The sequence below is a fragment of the Tursiops truncatus genome, chromosome 9, assembly GCF_011762595.2.
Source record: "Tursiops truncatus isolate mTurTru1 chromosome 9, mTurTru1.mat.Y, whole genome shotgun sequence".
In the NCBI taxonomy this organism is placed as follows: domain Eukaryota; kingdom Metazoa; phylum Chordata; class Mammalia; order Artiodactyla; family Delphinidae; genus Tursiops; species Tursiops truncatus.
In genome coordinates, this window is record NC_047042.1 from 57,181,899 (window position 1) to 57,201,173 (window position 19,275).

Genomic DNA, 19,275 nt, shown 5'->3' on the forward strand with positions numbered 1-19,275 from the left:
TACTCTAGCCTATAGATGGAGAGAACAATCTAGAAGCATAATTGCAGATATTATTTGGAACAACAGCTGTCATACAAGTTTTTGTTTTACTGCTGTCTTGGCCTTCCTCGCTCTTTTCTGCAAGTGAGTGGCTAATTGCCCAGACTTTCTAAGATCTGGGGTTTAAAACTCCACCGTCTCAAGGCTGTACCTGTTATCAGATGAGATAACTACCTTTGGCAGAAGTGTGTAGAGCTGTTTTGATGGCAGAGAACATTAATTTGCAGCTACTGCCACACAGAACGAAGGAAATGCAACTGCTGTCCTCCTGGGAGAAGCCACTTAGGCAAGAAAATAAATAAGAGGATTTTGATTATATTAGGAACTCTTATGCTTGTGTCCAGGGAGGCTCCATCTTTTTTTTTTTTGCGGTACATGGGCCTCTCACTGTTGTGGCCTCTCCCGTTGTGGAGCACAGGCTCCGGACGCGCAGGCTCAGCGGCCATGGCTCACGGGCCCAGCCGCTCCGCGGCATGTGGGATCCTCCCGGACCGGGGCACGAACTCGTGTCCCCCGCATCGGCAGGCGGACTCTCAACCACTGCGCCACCAGGGAAGCCCGGGAGGCTCCATCTTTAAACTTGTGTAGTTTCATGTTTACACAAGAATTATAATGGAAGAAAAAAGGCTCAGAGCTCTCTGGACCAGCATTTCACATTTTTAAAATGTATCCATGTTTCTGTGAGGGTGATAAAAGCCACCATTTGCACTTGTTCATTATTTAATCTTGTTAAATGAGATACCAAATATAAAGGGCCCAGCGCAGTCCCTGGCATGCAGAAGGCCACCTAGAGATGTCCTTTCTCTTCCCTTCTATCTCTCTCGCTTACATCTTTTTGCCCCTGTTTCTTGTCAGAAGTCGTATCTGAAGAGAATCCAGAACTCCAGCATGTCGGTGCAGTAGTCGGTCAGAGCCAATGAACACATGCTCTGCTGTTGTGCATCAAGCTCTCCAGGTCCCACTATTTTCTGTGAGTATCGTGGCTCATCCTTGTTGGGTACAGAGAATCATGTTCATGCAGGTTGCTCTTACCAGACCTACTACTTATGGAACAAAGGGAGTGTTGGTCTAGTGGAGGGAGAGATATGCACTTGAATACCTCATCATAATACTCTGTGCCAGGCACTGGGTGATCATACTATAATAATAATAACCATTGTTAGTATAGCTAGTAATTATTGAGCACTTACTATATGCCAAACACTATTCTAGATGTTTTTACATACTGGATATACTTATTTACTGAAGGGGCCCAATGAACTAGGCTTCAGTCTAGAAACACCTTTATCATCTCCTTCAAACACAGTCTGTCAGAAATTCGACAATACCAGATTCCTACCTTTCCTTCTCACTTGCAGTTATGAAACCAGTCCCAATTTCAGGTATGACAAAGTCCAGACCAGACTAATACAAAACTTCAGACTCAGGTCAGGTTTAAATCTGCCTGGATCCCTCCTGGCTTCCCAGTGCCCATCTGCAGTCCCCATGAAGACCAGCTGTGCCTGACTGCATGAGCTGCCCCTGTAATTGTTCAATAGCCTTCTCTCTTTATTTGAGCAAGCTGGCAACCTTACAACGAACCTTCCTTGACTAGAAGAAGATGGGCAATAAATTCTCAGCAGAGCTTTTGAGAAACAAGACACTTTGGCTGCTGCAACCACATTGGCCACCACCCAGTTGCTCTGGTAGTAATTGGTTGCCTCTTGCTACATTTTTCCCTTGGACAGCTCATGTGTTGTGGTGTCATGATTTTTTAACTAACATCTTTGTTTCTGTAAAGGGATGTTGAGGCTGAAGGCACCGAAAGAGGGGAAAGGGGAATTTTTCTGAGGAGGGTTTTTTGGCAGAAAGCTTCACCCTCTATCTTGAGAGAGATTCTGCCCTCTCACCTCCAGTGAGATGAGGTTACTGGGCAAATTTAATATGTAAACCTCATGAAGTTCACTTCCTCTCTAGCCTTCTCTCACACAGTCTTTTGGGGCCGTGATTGCTGGATCTCGTAGGACCCTCTTTGTAAATCCCAAGGAATATGTCTTGTTCTGCTCTTTCACATGGGGTTCCTTATCGCCTCATGGCCACCCCGGAGATGCACTGGGAAGCTAAGGCAACAGGATAAGCCCCCTCCCACTACAGTTCCTCATTTGTAAGGGAGATTAAATACCTTATCCTAGATCACATACTCAGTAATGCTATTACTGGAATAAAACCCAGGCTGGGCTGATTCCAAAGTTCATACTTCCCACCACACCCTGGCAAAGAAGGTGAAAATATTACAGAATAAGCAGGGCTGTGAGGGGTGAGCCTGCGATGTCTGTGTCTCTGATGGCAAGTGCTCCCACATGGGTCCACAGAGGAAGCCTGAGGCCAGACTGTGGAGGGCCGTGAGTAGGTGACGGGCCTGGAAAACAGGGCGGGGGAGTTTGGACTCTGCCAGAGGTAATCAGAGTCATTCAGAGTCATTTGAGCAGGCGACTCCCTCATTTCTCTGCTTCAGAGATTGTCCAGGTGGTCTAGTGGAGAACAGGTGGAGGGAGCAGGGCTGCAGTGAGAAGTATTGCAACTGTCTGAGTGAGAGAGGGTAACAGTCCACCAGGCAGCGCTGGTGGGGCTGGAGGAGGAGGGGCCAGCGCAGGAGCAAAAGCGGTGCCCGCGGTGCCCGCTGGTTCTCCACACACACACACACACACACACCGAGGATGGAGGCAGGGACACAGCGTGGGTGCTATCCAAGGTGCCCTAGAAAAAGGCAGATCTCCAGGCTTCCCCAGGCAGCCCAGCCCAGCTGGTGCACACCACGTAGCGGTGCTGAGCTCTGCAAAGGGAAGATAAATGCTCAGCAAACACATCCCTGCAGCTTTAGACAGGGAAGGCCCGAACATGTGTTTGTAATGGGTTCCCAGGCTGCAAACAGTTAACACTGTTAGTGACCTGTGGAGAGTGCAGAGTCATGGGTAAGGGCTACCTGAGAAGCTTGGTGCTCACCTCTGAAGTCTGCAAAGTGAGCCTGGGCTGGCTCTCTTCTTCTCCTTTTCAAAATACAGATGCTAGAGTCTTAAGGGGGTGTCGGCGTGCACGCATGCAGGTGTTCGTGTCTAAATCGTCTTCTCTCCATGTTCAGCAGACTGATTTCCCTGCCTGAGTCAGGTCACCTTGCTGTGGCTGGGAAACTCTATGCCACGCATGAAGCTTTTCATTCTAAATCACTTTTTGTTTCTAAATGAGTTTTACAAAACAGCAACCATTAACACCTTGGGAGACTTCCGGGAAGATGGCGGAAGAGTAAGACTCGGAGATCACCTTCCTCCCCACAGATACACCAGAAATACATCTACGCGTGGAACAACTCCTACGGAGCACCTACTGAACGCTGGCAGAAGACCTCAGACCTCCCAAAAGGCAAGGAACCCCCCACGTACCTGGTTAGGGCAAAAGAAAAAACTAAACAGAGACAAAAGGATAGGGACGGGTCCTGTACCAGCGGGAGGGAGCTGTGAAGGAGGAAAAGTGTCCACACACTAGGAAGCCCCTTCGCGGGCAGAGACTGCGGGTGGGGGAGCTTCGGAGGCGGAGACTTCGGGTGGCGGAGTGGGGGAGCTTGGGAGCCGTGGAGGAGAGCACAGCAACAGGGGTGCGGAGGGCAAAGCGGTGAGATTCCAGCGCAAAGGATCGGGGCCGACCGGCACTCACCAGCCGAGAGGCTTGTCTGCTCGCCCGACGGGGCGGGCGGGGTTGGGAGCTGAGGCTCTGGCTTCTGTCGGAGCGCCGGTAGAGGACTGAGGTTGGCGGCGAGAACACAGCCTGCAGGGCGTTAGTGCACCGCGGCTAGCCGGGAGGGAGTCCGGGGAAAAGTCTGGACCTGCCGAAGAGGCAAGAGACTTTTTCTTCCCTCTTTGTTTCCTGGTGCACGAGGAGAGGGGATTAAGAACGCTGCTTAAGAGAGCTCCAGAGACGGGCGCGAGCCGAGGCTAAAAGTGCGGAGCCCAGAGACAGACATGAGACGCTAAGGCCGCTGCTGCCGCCACCAAGAAGCCTGTGTGCGAACACAGGTCACTATCCACACCCCCTTCCGGGGAGCCTGTGCAGCCCGCCACTGTCAGGGTCCCCGGATCCAGGGACAACTCCCCCGGGAGAACGCACGGCGCGCCTCAGGCTAGCAACATCACGCAGGCCTCTGCCGCAGCAGGCCCACCCCGCACTCCGTGACCCTCCCTACACCACCACCACCCCACCCCCAACCACCACCCCGCCCCCGCCCCCGCCCCCGCCAGAGCCTCCGAATCAGCGGCTCCTTTAACCCCGTCCTGTCTGAGCAAAGAACAGACGCCCTCTGGCAACCTACACGCACAGGCGGGGCCAAATCCAAAGCTGTGAGAACAAAGAAGAGAAAGGGAAATCTCTCCCAGCAGCCTCAGAAGCTGCGGATTAAAGCTCCACAATCAACTTGATGTACCCTGCATCAGTGGAATACATGAATAGACAACGAATCATCCCAAATTAAGGAGCCCTGTGGATGAAAGGCTCTTGGTGCTGCAGCCAGGAGTTAGTGCTGTGCCTCTGACGTGGGAGAGCCAACTTCAGGACACTGGTCCGCAAGAGGCCTCCCAGCTGCACATAATATCAAACGGCGAAAATCTCCCAGAGATCTCCATCTCAACGCCAGCACCCAGCTTCACTCAACAACCAGCAAGCTACAGTGCTGGACATCCTATGCCAAACAACTAGCAAGACAGGAACACAACACCACCCATTAGCAGAGAGGCTGCCCAAAATCATAATAAGTCTACAGACACCCCAAAACACACCACCAGACGTGGACCTGCACACCAGAAAGACAAGATCCAGCCTCATCCACCAGAACACAGGCACTAGTACCCTCCATCAGGAAGCCTACACAAACCACTGAACCAACCTTAGCCACTGGGGACAGACACAAAAAACAACAGGAACTACGAACCTTCAGCCTGCAAAAAGGAGACCCCAGACACAGTAAGATAAGCAAAATGAAAAGACAGAAAAACACACAGCAGATGAAGGAGCAAGATAAAAACACACCAGACCTAACAAATGAAGAGGAAATAGGCAGTCTACCTGAAAAAGAATTCAGAATAATGATAGTAAAGATGATCCAAAATCTTGGAAATAGAATAGACAAAATGCAAGAATCAGTTAACAAGGACCTAGAAGAACTAAAGATGAAACAAACAATGATGAACAACACAACAAATGAAATGAAAAATACTCTAGATGGGATCAATAGCAGAATAACTGAGGCAGAAGAACGGATAAGTGACCTGGAAGATAAAATAGTGGAAATAACTACTGCAGAGCAGAATAAAGAAAAAAGAATGAAAAGAACTGAGGACAGTCTCAGAGACCTCTGGGACAACATTAAATGCACCAACATTCGAATTATAGGGGTTCCAGAAGAAGAAGAGAAAAAGAAAGGGACTGAGAAAATATTTGAAGAGATTATAGTTGAAAACTTCCCTAATATGGGAAAGGAAATAGTTAATCAAGTCCAGGAAGCACAGAGAGTCCCATACAGGATAAATCCAAGGAGAAATACGCCAAGACACATATTAATCAAACTGTCAAAAATTAAATACAAAGAAAACATATTAAAAGCAGCAAGGGAAAAACAACAAATAACACACAAGGGAATCCCCATAAGGTTAACAGCTGATCTTTCAGCAGAAACTCTGCAAGCCAGAAGGGAGTGGCAGGACATATTGAAAGTGTTGAAGGAGAAAAACCTGCAACCAAGATTACTCTACCCAGCAAGGATCTCATTCAGATTTGATGGAGAAATTAAAACCTTTACAGACAAGCAAAAGCTGAGAGAGTTCAGCACCACCAAACCAGCTCTACAACAACTGCTAAAGGAACTTCTCTAGGCAAGAAACACAAGAGAAGGAAAAGACCTACAATAACGAACCCAAAACAATTAAGAAAATGGGAATGGGAACATACATATCGATAATTACCTTAAATGTAAATGGACTAAATGCTCCCACCAAAAGACACAGATTGGCTGAATGGATACAAAAACAAGATGCATATATTTGCTGTCTACAGGAGACCCACTTCAGACCTAGAGACACATACAGACTGAAAGTAAGGGGATGGAAAAAGGTATTTCATGCAAATGGAAACCAAAAGAAAGCTGGAGTAGCAATTCTCATATCAGACAAAATAGACTTTAAAACAACGACTATTAGAAGAGACAAAGAAGGACACTACATAATGATCAAGGGATCGATCCAAGAAGAAGATATAACAATTGTAAATATTTATGCATCCAACATAGGAGCACCTCAATACATAAGGCAAATATTAACAGCCATAAAAGGGGAAATCGACAGTAACACATTCATAGTAGGGGACTTTAACACCCCACTTTCACCAATGGACAGATCATCCAAAATGAAAATAAATAAGGAAACACAAGCTTTAAATGATACATTAAACGAGATGGACTTAATTGATATTTATAGGACATTCCATCCAAAAACAACAGAATACACATTTTTCTCAAGTGCTCATGGAACATTCTCCAGGATAGATCATATCTTGGGTCACAAATCAAGCCTTGGTAAATTTAAGAAAATTGAAATTGTATCAAGTATCTTTTCCGACCACAACGCTATGAGACTAGATATCAATTACAGGAGAAGATCTGTAAAAAATACAAACACATGGAGGCTAAACAATACACTACTTAATAACGAAGTGATCACTGAAGAAATCAAAGAGGAAATCAAAAAATACCTAGAAACAAATGACAATGGAGACACGACGACTCAAAATCTATGGGATGCAGCAAAAGCAGTTCTCAGAGGGAAGTTTATAGCAATACAATCGTACCTTAAGAAACAGGAAACATCTCGAATAAACAACCTAACCTTGCACCTAAAGCAATTAGAGAAAGAAGAACAAAAAATCCCCAAAGTTAGCAGAAGGAAAGAAATCATCAACATCAGATCAGAGATAAATGAAAAAGAAATGAAGGAAACGATAGCAAAGATCAATAAAACTAAAAGCTGGTTCTTTGAAAGGATAAACGAAATTGATAAACCATTAGCCAGACTCATCAAGAAAAAAAGGGAGAAGACTCAAATCAATAGATTTAGAAATGAAAAAGGAGAAGTAACAACTGACACTGCAGAAATACAAAAGATCATGAGAGATTACTACAAGCAACTCTATGCCAATAAAATGGACAACCTGGAAGAAATGGACAAATTCTTAGAAAGGCATAACCTGCCAAGACTGAATCAGGAAGAAATAGAAAATATGAACAGACCAATCACAAGCACTGAAATTGAAACTGTGATTAAAAATCTTCCAACAAGCAAAAGCCCAGGACCAGATGGCTTCACAGGCGAATTCTATCAAACATTTAGAGAAGAGCTAAACACCTATCCTTCTCAAACTCTTCCAAAATATAGCAGAGGGAGGAACACTGCCAAACTCATTCTACGAGGCCACCATCACCCTGATACCAAAACCAGATAAGGACGTCACAAAGAAAGAAAACTACAGGCCAATGTCACTGATGAACATAGATGCAAAAATCCTCAACAAAATACTAGCAAACAGAATCCAACAGCACATTAAACGGATCATACACCACGATCAAGTGGGGTTTATTCCAGGAATGCAAGGATTCTTCAATATACGCAAATCAATCAACATGATACACCATATTAACAAATTGAAGGAGAAAAACCATATGATCATCTCAGTAGATGCAGAGAAAGCTTTTGACAAAATTCAACACCCATTTATGATAAAAACCCTCCAGAAAGTAGGCATAGAGGGAACTTTCCTCAACAAAATAAAGGCCATATATGACAAACCCACAGCCAACATCGTCCTCAATGGTGAAAAACTGAAAGCATTTCCACTAAGATCAGGAACAAGACAAGGTTGCCCACTCTCACCACTCTTATTCAACATAGTTTTGGAAGTTTTAGCCACAGCAGTCAGAGAAGAAAAGGAAATAAAAGGAATCCAAATCGAAAAAGAAGTAAAGCTGTCACTCTTTGCAGATGACATGATACTATATATAGAGAATCCTCAAGATGCTACCAGAAAACTACTAGAGCTAATCAATGAATTTGGTAAAGTTGCAGGATACAAAATTAATGCACAGAAATCTCTGGCATTCCTATACACTAAGGATGAAAAATCTGAAGGTGAAATCAAGAAAACACTCCCATTTACCATTGCAACAAAAAGAATAAAATATCTAGGAATAAACCTACCTAAGGAGACAAAAGACCTGTATGCAGAAAATTATAAGACACTGATGAAAGAAATTAAAGATGATACAAATAGATGGAGAGATATACCATGTTCTTGGATTGGAAGAATCAACATTGTGAAAATGACTCTACTACCCAAAGCAATCTACAGATTCAATGCAGTCCCTATCAAATTACCACTGGCATTTTTCACAGAACTAGAACAAAAAATTTCACAATTTGTATGGAAACACAAAAGACCCCGAATAGCCAAAGCAATCTTGAGAACGAAAAACGGAGCTGGAGGAATCAGGCTTCCTGACTTCAGACTATACTACAAAGCTACAGTAATCAAGACAGTATGGTACTGGCACAAAAACAGAAAGATAGATCAATGGAACAGGATAGAAAGCTCAGAGATAAACCCACGCACATATGGTCACCTTATCTTTGACAAAGGAGGCAGGAATGTACAGTGGAGAAAGGACAGCCTCTTCAATAAGTGGTGCTGGGAAAACTGGACAGGTACATGTAAAAGTATGAGATTAGATCACTCCCTAACACCATACACAAAAATAAGCTCAAAATGGATTAAAGACCGAAATGTAAGGCCAGACGCTATAAAACTCTTAGAGGAAAACATAGGCAGAACACTCTATGACATAAATCACAGCAAGGTCCTTTTTGACCCACCTCCTAGAGAAATGGAAATAAAAACAAAAGTAAACAAATGGGACCTAATGAAACTTAAAAGTTTTTGCGCAGCAAAGGAAACCATAAAGAAGACCAAAAGACAACCCTCAGAATGGGAGAAAATATTTGCAAATGAAGCAACTGACAAAGGATTAATCTCCAAAATTTATAAGCAGCTCATGCAGCTTAATAACAAAAAAACAAATAACCCAATCCAAAACTGGGCAGAAGACCTAAATAGACATTTCTCCAAATAAGATATACAGAGTGCCAACAGACACATGAAAGAATGCTCAACATCACTAATCATTAGAGAAATGCAAATCAAAACTACAATGAGATATCATCTCACACCAGTCAGAATGGCCATCATCAAAAAATCTAGAAACAATAAATGCTGGAGAGGGTGTGGAGAAAAGGGAACCCTCTTTCACTGTTGGTGGGAATGTAAATTGATACAGCCACTGTGGAGAACAGTATGGAGGTTCCTTAAAAAACTACAAATAGAACTACCATATGACCCAGCAATCCCACTACTGGGCATATACCCTGAGAAAACCATAATTCAAAAAGAGTCATGTATCAAAATGTTCATTGCAGCTCTATTTACAATAGCCCAGAGATGGAAACAACCTAAGTGTCCATCATCGGATGAATGGATAAAGAAGATGTGGCACATATATACAATGGAATATTACTCAGCCATAAAAAGAGACGAAATTGAGCTATTTGTAATGTGGTGGATAGACCTAGAGTCTGTCATTACAGAGTGAAGTAAGTCAGAAAGAGAGAGACAAATACCGTATGCTAACACATATATATGGAATTTAAGGGAAAGAAATGTCATGAAAAACCTAGGGGTGAAACAGGAATAAAGACACAGACTTACTAGAGAATGGACTTGAGGCTATGGGGAGGGGGAAGGGTAAACGGTGACAAAGCGATAAAGAGGCATGGACATATATACACTACTAAACGTAAGGTAGATAGCTAGTGGGAAGCAGCCGCATAGCACAGGGAGATCAGCTCGGTGCTTTGTGACCACCTAGAGGGGTGGGATAGGGAGAGTGGGAGGGAGGGAGACGCAAGCGGGAAGAGATATGGGAACATATGTATATATATAACTGATTCATTTTGTTGTGAAGCTGAAACTAACATACCATTGTAAAGCAATTATACTCCAATAAAGATGTTAAAATGGAAAAAAAAAAAATCAGCACCTCGTTCAGCCATGGGTCCTTTTCAGCTGTATTAGGTGTCATGGGAGCATCTGCCTGGGGCTCCCAGATGAAGTCCACATTCCTGTTCCTCCAGCCCTTCACGATCTGCCTGCTTCTTGCCCTTCCAGCCTCATCTCTCACCACTCAAAAGCTCCCTAGTTCTCAGACCTTCTGAACTTGCAGTTCACCCTACATGCTTCTTCACATCCAGGGGCAGGGGCACATTTCATCCTTTCTGCTTGAAAGGTCCTTCAAGCACAGGCACCGTGAGCCCCCTCCCTTCTCCTGGCCGTTCCGACTCACCTTCCATGCTTGGCGTGGCGTAGGTGATGCCTCTTCTGAGAAGCTCTCCCTCACTTAACGGCTCTGAGTTTTCTTCTTCTGTGTTCACATGACTTTGTCACACTTTCACACTGTATTTTAAAGTCGTTTTCTTTCATTATAAAAGGCACTCACACTTATAGTGGAAAATTTGGTCAAGACCAAAAAAAAAAAAAAGCTTAAAGGAGAAAAAAAATTAAGACAAAAGTCAACAACTTGGGGTTATAAGTACTGTTAATAGTTCGATGAATTTCTTTCCAGAATTTTTTTCTATACATATATTTATACATTTTTACATATTTAGAGAAGGAAAAAAAATAAAGCTGCAAAAAAGACAAGGACAATATTGCCTGTAACAGTTCAGTGCATGTAGTGTTTCTAGGTGAATGGTAATTTTTAAAAATAGTTCAGAAAGTTTACAAATCAGATTGCAAGGGATTTTTTAGCACTGGTTTAACAAAAACATATGCTGGAAAATACGCTTAAACAAATCTGTTTAAACAGTTTGTATTCTCTTTTTTCATTTGGTATTTTTCATGTCCTAAATCTTCTTCGAAAATGCATTTTTAGTCCATAATCCTCTGTTTTATAATTCTCATGGTATTATAGTATTTGCTTACTTTTTGGTAGTCCCTACCAGACTGCAAGCTTATTTAAGGCTGAGCCTGTGAATTTTATCATTTTATCTTTAATACCTAATGCAGCCTGAGTGGGTTAAGTTGGCATGAAATACAATGAATGAATGAAAGATTACCTCATTCTTTCTGAATTCTTTACTCAGTCAACCAACCCCTATTTGTTATCTACCTCTGAGGTGACCAAGACTATGCTTAAGTCCACAGGTCTCGTGGATGCCGGGAAGCAGCACCACAAGCCACATGTCCCTTCGGGGATGAAGGTGTGACTCTCCCCACTGCTGACAGAAAGCCCTCGGGGATTGCCTCTCCTAAAGGGAGCTGCTTTGTCCAAGGTCAGCCCCTTTCCTAAGGTCGCCTGCATCCAATGACTGGTCCATGGAAATATAAAGCTCTGGTTCCTTCTAGGAAGAGTTGCTGCCTCAGCTTCTGAACTCTCCTTAGCGTCTGTCTGCTGAGGCCGCCACAAAGACAGCACAGCTCAACTTTTCCCTTTGCCCACTCCTGCTTCTTTCTCTTCCTTTACTCGGGTGTTGCCCTCACGAGCACCGCCCCCAAACTTTCTGTGCATTAATCTCCACCTCAGAGTCTGCTTCCTGGAGAGCCCAGCCTGCAACAGTAGTGATCTAGAAGATGCCTAGACACACCCCTAACTTGAGTCTTATGCACTTCCAGATCACAGACTGTAACACCTTGAGCAGAGACCGTGACCTAAACCTGTCATAGCATTAACCTCACCACAGTCTCTAGTACGTAGAACACTCTCAAATTCTGAGTAAGCATCAGCTGAGTGTTGCCAGCTATTGAGATTAAAGGTAAGACTGACTGGTTCTCAAGTTTCAAGTCTGAGAGGCTGAGTGAAGGAGATGCTACTGGGAGCAGACATTCATTCTGTGGAAAATTGGTTTGATGTTAGTTTGGTGCAAACATGTTGCATTTGAACTGTGTCAGAATCTTCAAAGGGAAATGTCTGATAGGCAGTAGGCATATAGAACCAGGTCTCGTGTACGAAACAGTTTGGAAATAGAGATTGAAGCACTATAGATTCACACAGAGCTACTAGTTGAACCTATGAGAATAAGGAAAGCTCCGAGTTGGGGGTCTTTTCTTTTTAAATTTAGAAACAGAAGAGTAGCAGATCCATCAAATGATGGCCCCTCGATTAAAGAAGGAGAGAAGAGGATGCATTGAAGGGAGAGAGGAGGGGTCAAATATATTAGGAAGAGACTCAGTATGGTGCAGTATCTCCAGAAACAAAAAGAAGAAAATTTCAATAATGATTTCTTCATGTTAATTTGGCTCAAGCCATGTTGGAGCTGCACACTGAGTTATCTGTCCCACGATGCAAGTATGGTAAAGGACACAGAGGCAACGCAGGGATCAGGGCAAAACTTCAGGGAATAATGACTGTTATCTTCAGAGAGGAAGGGAAATAGCAAGATGCTAGAAAAGAGGAATATCCAGTGTACAATAGAAAGCTCTTGGAAATTAAATACATGATAACAGAAATTTTTAATGTAACAGAATTGGAAGATAATTGACTAACTCTTCCAGAAAATAGTATAAATAGGGAAAAGTATGGAGAAGAGAAAGCTGGAGAATCAATTCAGGAAGTCTAATTTCTGAAAGATGATAGAACAAATAAAACAGACCAGGGAGCTATCAAAGAAATTACATAAGAAAACTTTCCCGAAGGATATTTTTCAGATTGAATGAGCTCCACAAAGGCCCAACACAATGAATGAAAATAACCCACAACAATGATATTGATAGATATCAAAGATATTATAGATTTCTGGGGATAAAGAATAAAAGCTCTGAGAGACAGAGACAGAGAGGACAGATAACAGATCACATGCAGAAGCAGGATGGTATCAGACTCTTCAGTAGCAGTACCAGAAGTTAGAAGACAATGGAATAATGCCTTTGAGGTCCTAAGAGAAAATAATTTCCAAGCTAGAATCTCATACCCAGCTAAGCTTTCAATCAAATATGATGGCAAAAAAGGACAAGATCTCAAAATGTATCTTCCATGTGTCACTTTGTTTTTTTTTTTTTTTTTTGGCCGTGCCTCGAGGCTTGCAGGTTCTTAGTTGCCCGCCTAGAGATTGAACCTGGGCCACCCGGGGCCACGGCAGTGAAAGCACCGAGTCCTAACCACTGGACTGCCAGGGAATTTCCCATGTGTCACTTTTCAAAAAGTTCCTGGAGGATATGCTCCACCAAAACAAGGTAGTTAAGAAAGAGCAAGACATGAGATTAACAACATCAGTCACAACAAATAAACAAAAATTAGAGGATCCAACAGAGAAGAGAAGAAAAAGGAATTTCAAGGATGACAAGGTAGAGGACCATGAGAGCTGAATTCTCATTTCCACGACAGGAGGTTAATGGGTAGTAGCTGTAACTGAAAAACAAATAGCAGTATAATATTGTCATTTAGAAATATGAAGGTAAATAACAGGAGGTACAGCTAAAGAGATGAAAGGAATTTCCTGGACTCTCATGGAAGAAGAAATTGGGGGAGGGGATCAGTTGGGGACAGGGTTGCTGTTTTTCTTTCAAAGTCTTGTAGTAGTATTGGACTTTTAAACTAAGCACATTTATTACTTTCATACAAATTAAATTTAGGTAAAAAGTCCATGAGTATGCCAGAAATCATTTGTAAAATGTGTGTAAAAATAGCCCCTTCACCCACACTATTAGAACTCATCTTTCAGGAGAGAAGGCAAGCTCCTCTGATTGGTCTTTCTTCTTCTCAAATGGTTTTTGAGCAAACTCTTGGGAGCCCATCAATCTGCCAATTAGAAGAAAATGCAAGAGTAACAGCAGGAATCAGGACTGCAAGGAAACAGTTACCATCCCATAAAATTATTGCCTTTACCAAATTAGAATAAACCTGTCAAAGCGATGTTTAACTATCTTTATGTAAAAATCAAAATGGTCTGACTTCAGCTGTCAAACAGACTCTTCCAACTTGTCTGTAACAAAGTGCTCCCTTAGTAAGTCATATACTTCAGGTTGCATTTGCACTTTGGGGAGATGGAGCTGCCAGCCCAGGAATCCCTGCCTTTTCCACGGCTGCCTCTGGCACACATAGAATGGCCCGCTAGCTAAGTTGGCCTGGCAGTTGCAGCAGGATGGGTGAATGTCGCTGCTGCAGGAAAACTATGAAGTAAAATATCATTGTACCTACCTCACTGATCAATAAAACAAAATTAAAAATCTAGCTTCTCCACCTGAATGAGAGGCAATTTTCTGTGGCTTCTCACATTTGCTAGAATTTTACAAATATGTTTCCCCGAAACCACCAGATGAGAAAAATCAGTACAATACTAGTTATTTTTATGTGCTGCCTCATCCTTTATACAAAGTATCTCAGATCACTTTAAAGTTAGCAGGAAGAATGGCGAGTGTGATTTATAGAGCCTGAGGGACCAGGGCTAATGCTGCAGAAGTAGGGGATGGCCCACGGAGTACTCAGGAAGGAAGGAAGTCTAAGAGTCGGATACGAACCACAGTTACTGTCCCTTGCAGGGACAGGGAAAGAGTTGTAGCAGGAGTCACAACTTTACTCTCAGAGTTGAGGAGGTCATCATGGAGGGATGGTCAGAACTAGAAGATAGGTGAACACTAACAAGGGTTGAAATGCTTATAAATCTCTCTTCACACTAATTATTTTTTAGAAAGAGCTTTACTGAGATATAATTTACACTTCATGCAATTCATCCACTTAAAATTCAATGGTTTTTAATATATTTAGGGAGTTATGTAACCATCAATCAATTTTAGAACATTTTCATCACCTCCCAATACAACCCATACTCCTTAGCGGTCACTGTCCCGTCTCCCTCCCTGCCTGACATACAGTCGTACGCAACCACTCTTCTACCTTCTGTCTCTATGGAGTTGCCTTTTCTGAACATCTCATATAAACAAAATCATACAATATGTGGTCTTCTGTGACTGGCTTCTTTAATGTAGCATAATTATTTCAAGGTTCATCCATGGTGTAGCATGTATCAGAAGTTCATTCCTTTTTATGGCAGAATAATAATCCCTTGCATGTATGTACCACGTTTACTTACCCATTCATCAGTTGGACATTTGGATTGTTTACGCTTTTTGGCTACTATCACTCATACTTTAGAGAACATTTATGTATCAATTTTAGTGTGAATATGTTTTCAATTCTCTTGGATACATCTCTAGGAATTTCTGGGTTAAATGATAACTCTATGTTAAACATTCTGAGGAACTGACAAATTTTCAAAAGCACCGTTTTACATTTCCATCAGCAATGTATGAAGTTTCTAATTTTTCCACATCCTCATCAACACTTGTTTTTACCTGTCTTTTTAATTATAGCCATCCTAATGGGCATGAAGTGGTATCTCCTTGTCCCAATAATTTCTCATCTTTAATTTCGTTCCTACACTCTCATGATATGCGGGCTTTAATGGCCAGTGGCTGTTTTATTAAAATTCCAAAATGGAAAGAAAAGGATCAATAAAGAACTCTTGAACCTCAGTGCACCTCTTAAAATTGTCCACAGACCCCCAATGTTTGGAAGAAAAATTACCCCGATGCTTGGAAAGGGTAAGCACAGAGATTAAATAAACTATACATTATCACTATTCATTACCATCATTACTTACTGAGGACATATATACCACCAACGGACCATGCCAAGTGCCTTAGAGGAAATGAAAAACACACAGGCTCCTGACCACCAAGGATTTGCAGAATTCTGGAACTCATAATGATGGCAATAATACTGTTTGCACACAATTTAACAGACTATAAAGGGCTTTGAGATCTTAACTCTGGGTTGTTTTGGGTTTTTTCCTCAGAAGTTGAAAGTTAAAGCAGCCAGGGGCTCTGTGAGCCCTCTACTCCCACAAGACAAGGGGTCAGGGGCTTATCAGGAGGTAGATGTGCCATGGGGCAGCATGGCAGAGGAAATGTATCTGACAAGGGCTCTGACAAGGAGCCCCACGTGCACGGAGCATATGAAGAGCCAAGAAGGACTGGTAGCCTGGGAAGGAAGTCCGATCATGTTATGACACCATGGGCAGGAGAAACCATGGGGTACAGAGACACGCACTGGGGGCCCTAGGCGCCCAGACAGGAGATTGGGGACCAAAGGGAGGGTGCCTAGGCACACATCTGCCACGGCCTCGTGAGCTGCCACTGGCTTTCCCAGGCCACCTCCACTTCCCTAGCAATACTGGCCCATTTGTGAATATTTGAATGTGCTGCCCATTCTTATCTTTGTGTGTTTCTTCTATAGGTTGTTTCCTGAAACACGTTCTTCCAATTCCTACACAACATTGCCAAAGACATTACCATTCAAGACGGCATCGGTTGCTTATTAAAAACCTTTTGCTCCCTCACCACCACTTAAGTAAACGTGACCAAAATGTGGCATTCAATGCTGTTCCCAGTCTGCCCCAGTCCCCCTTTCTCAGCTCCACTGTGCCACCAGGTAAGCCCACTTCTATATCCTTTCTGAACTGGAATCAAAAAAGAGCTCTAGGGCTTCCCTGGTGGCACAGTGGTTGAGAATCCGCCTGTCAGTGCAGGGGACACGGGTTTGAGCCCTGGGCCGGGAAGATCCCACATGCCTGCCACAGAGCAACGAAGCCCGGCGCCACAACTACTGAGCCTGCGCTCTAGAGCCCTCGAGCCACAGCTACTGAAGCCCGTGCGCCTAGAGCACGTGCTCCGCAACAAGAGAAGCCACCGCAATGAGAAGACTCCGCACCGTAATGAAGAGTAGCCCCCGCTCGCAGCAACTAGAGAAAGCAGGAGTGCAGCAATGAAGACCCAATGCAGCCAACAATAAATAAATTAATTTAAAAAATAGGATATAGAAGTATTATTCAACCAAAAATGCAAAATGACGAAATATAAATGAAAAAGTGAAATGCAAGCATGCTTTTATTTAACAGTGGTCATCAACGTCAGTGAGCCAGAAGAGTAAACAGAAGCATAGTTCCTGAGCCCGATTATTCTCCATCACAGTAAGATGTGTATGAAAAAGGAGGGGATGGTGCTGGCCTTTGAGTTGATTTTTTAAGAAATGCAGTAGACTTGTACATTTGTGAAACAATTGGGCAACGTCAGAGATACATTTTGTGGTATACTGTGTCCTCAGCAAGCAAATTGATCTCTAGAGAAAATACCTATAGTGCATTAAACATGGCTGCAAGTTCTTTGCCACTCCTCTCATTAAGAGGTGGATCTATATCCTTTTACCCTGAGTCTGCGCTGGCCCTCTGACTTTCCTCATCCAATAGAAAGCAGCAGAAGTGACACTGTGTAACTTCCAAGGCTGAGCCTGGAGAGGCCTGCAGTTTCTCTTGTGTGCGAGAAATGCTCCCTTTTGGAATCCAGACTATGCCATGAGACACTCAAGCCATGTGGAAAAACTGAATGGAGAAGAACTAAGGTGCTCTGGTCAACAGTCCCAGATGAGCGTCCAGCCACCAGCCAGTGCCAACTGCCAAGCACACTGGTGAGGCAACTGAGAAGTTCCACCCTGGTGAAGTCCCCACCCAGCACCACACAGAGCAGAAGAAACATCCAGCTGAGCCTGGTTAACGCTCAGAAATGTGAAAGACAGTAAACGGCTGTTGTTATTTTAAGCCATCAAGTGCTGGTGTGGTTTGCTTTCCAGCAGTAGACAACCAAAACAAACCCTGACTCAGAACCAGGCAGGGTGAATTTACTGGAAAGTGAGACCAATTCAAAATTCTGCTCAGCCCTAGGAATACCAAAGTGGGACAGAAATAAGACTTTCTGCCTCCCAGGCAATTCCCAAGAGAAAGAGCTCAGTTGGCTGTGGAAGAATTAATAAAACCATGCAGTAAAGTGAGATAAACTGCTTTGTCAGCAGTGTCACTGGCAAAGGGTACAAAACCTATCATGCCGTTAAAGTAAGCAGTCTAATTACTACAATATGTATGAAGTGAAATAATCAACTTGCAGTTTGATGAGAAGAGTATATAAAATCAGTAGCTGTAAACAGCACGGTGAATCAATAAAGCTTATGAAAATGGGATTTGTTTTGTGTGACTGTGAGTAACAAATGCACAACATGTCTTGCTCTTAGGAAACGAGGAGAGGGCCCTCTGTGGTCTGAGGCCACATTCAGGATAGAGGGTTGATGTGTACCTATCTACTGCTTGATTTATTTTGCTTACATCCAGGACTGTTGGGTTTATTCTGATTCTTTAGGTTTCGCATTTGCCCAGACACCTGTCACTTGCCCATTTTGCCTCCAGCCCAGTGGACTCCTACTTATCAATGTCCAGTTAATACCACCTCTGTGAAGCCTGCCTTTATTCCTCCTACCAATAACTAATCATTTTCCTTAGTGTGTCCCAATGACACCTTTTACAAGTTGTTAAAACAGCACATATCACCTTGTTTCAATTTCTCATTATGTGAGCTTATTGGGGGCGGAACTAAGCCCTATTCAGGTTGGTATGCCCTCTAATGGGTAAGACCTGGTCCTGGGCATGCAGAAAGGCTACACAGTGGGTATTCAGTATTCAAATGGATGTGGAAGGACAGAAAGAAGGTTAGATGGGGGGGGGGGGGTGGATTCCCCTTAAACGGTGACTTATGGAAAATCCTAAGGGTTGAAAAGATAGGAAAGGAAATTATGCAATGGCTTGAGAATTTCTCTACGGGAAGGGCCTAAGCATGGGAGTACTGTTGGAAGGAGAGGTTAGAGAGTCTGCTTAGAAGCACACACTCTCTTAATTTAGACTTCATGTTTATTTGGGGTGGATTTGGGGCTCTGTTTGAGGCTATGGAAAAGCTAAAGCCACCCCTTGGTACAACCACTGAAAAAGGTGCTTGCAAAATAAGTTTGATTGGTTCTCAAAAGCTTACTGGTTGGTGGCAACATCTAATGTGCCCAAAGAAGGCAACTGGGACTGAGAACAAAATTACCTGATTGGGGTTTGAAGCTTGACCACTGGGGCAACAGCAAGAAAGCGTCATGATTTCACAGCACCGGGCATAGAGATCTCTGTAGATGGGGTCTCTGTCTTCCAAAACTGTTTCTCAACCATGCCTGGGCTCGCCCCCGTTCCTTGGAGACTTTGA

At 43.4% G+C, this 19,275-nt stretch overlaps 1 long non-coding RNA gene across 3 annotated transcripts in view; it reads left to right on the plus strand.

Moving 5' to 3' along the window:
- Positions 1–18,308, plus strand: part of LOC109548524 (uncharacterized) — a 150,945-nt gene extending 132,637 nt beyond the window's left edge. For 2 of the 3 annotated variants that reach the window (XR_012334014.1, XR_004528139.2), the window contains exons 4-6: positions 895–1,009; positions 11,362–11,489; positions 16,448–18,259. This is a non-coding gene — a long non-coding RNA (uncharacterized lncRNA). Of the gene's footprint in view, positions 1–894; positions 1,010–11,354; positions 11,490–16,447 lie in introns of all 3 variants that reach the window. The other variant, XR_004528140.2, reaches the window with a different exon arrangement.
- The last annotated feature ends 967 nt before the right edge of the window (positions 18,309–19,275 follow it).